This window comes from Bison bison, unplaced genomic scaffold (genome assembly GCF_000754665.1).
Source record: "Bison bison bison isolate TAMUID 2011002044 unplaced genomic scaffold, Bison_UMD1.0 scf7180017864481, whole genome shotgun sequence".
NCBI classification, from domain to species: domain Eukaryota; kingdom Metazoa; phylum Chordata; class Mammalia; order Artiodactyla; family Bovidae; genus Bison; species Bison bison.
In genome coordinates, this window is record NW_011495041.1 from 5,663,631 (window position 1) to 5,664,158 (window position 528).

Consider the following 528-nt stretch of genomic DNA (forward strand, 5'->3'; position numbering starts at 1 on the left):
TGATAGGGATTGCATTGAATCTATAAATTGCTTTGGGTAGTATACTCATTTTCACTATATTGATTCTTCCAATCCATGAACATGGTATATTTCTCCATCTATTAGTGTCCTCTTTGATTTCTTTCACCAGTGTTTTACAGTTTTCTATACATAGGTCTTTAGTTTCTTTAGGTAGATATATTCCTAAGTATTTTGTTCTTTTTGTTGCAAGGGTGAATGGAATTGTTTCCTTAATTTCTCTTTCTGTTTTCTCATTATTAGTGTATAGGAATGCAAGGGATTTCTGTGTGTTGATTTTATATCCTGCAACTTTACTATAATCATTGATTAATTCTAGTAATTTTCTGGTGGAGTCTTTAGGGTTTCTAGTAGAGGATCATGTCATCTGCAAATGTGAGAGTTTTTACTCTTCTTTTCTAATTTGGATTCCTTTTATTTCTTTTTCTGCTCTGATTGCTGTGGCCAAAACTTCCAAAACTATGTTGAATAGTAATGGTGAAAGTGGGCACCCTTGTCTTGTTCCTGACT